We start from the raw sequence: 235 nt of genomic DNA on the forward strand, positions 1-235 counted from the left end.
TTCAATATTTTAAATAAAATTATTTTCATATTATAAATTATATAAATTATTTTTATATATCCATTATATATGTATACATATTTTCTCTAGAAAATAGTCATTAAATAAAATATATATCTATTTATTTTTCATTAAATATTCATAAAGTATTATTTTATATTGCAATTTGAAAAAAATTAATTTTTATTATAATATTTTACAAATAATTAAATAATAATTAAAAAATATCTTATCA

Source organism: Apis dorsata, unplaced genomic scaffold, assembly GCF_000469605.1.
Source record: "Apis dorsata unplaced genomic scaffold, Apis dorsata 1.3 scaffold_40, whole genome shotgun sequence".
Taxonomy (NCBI): domain Eukaryota; kingdom Metazoa; phylum Arthropoda; class Insecta; order Hymenoptera; family Apidae; genus Apis; species Apis dorsata.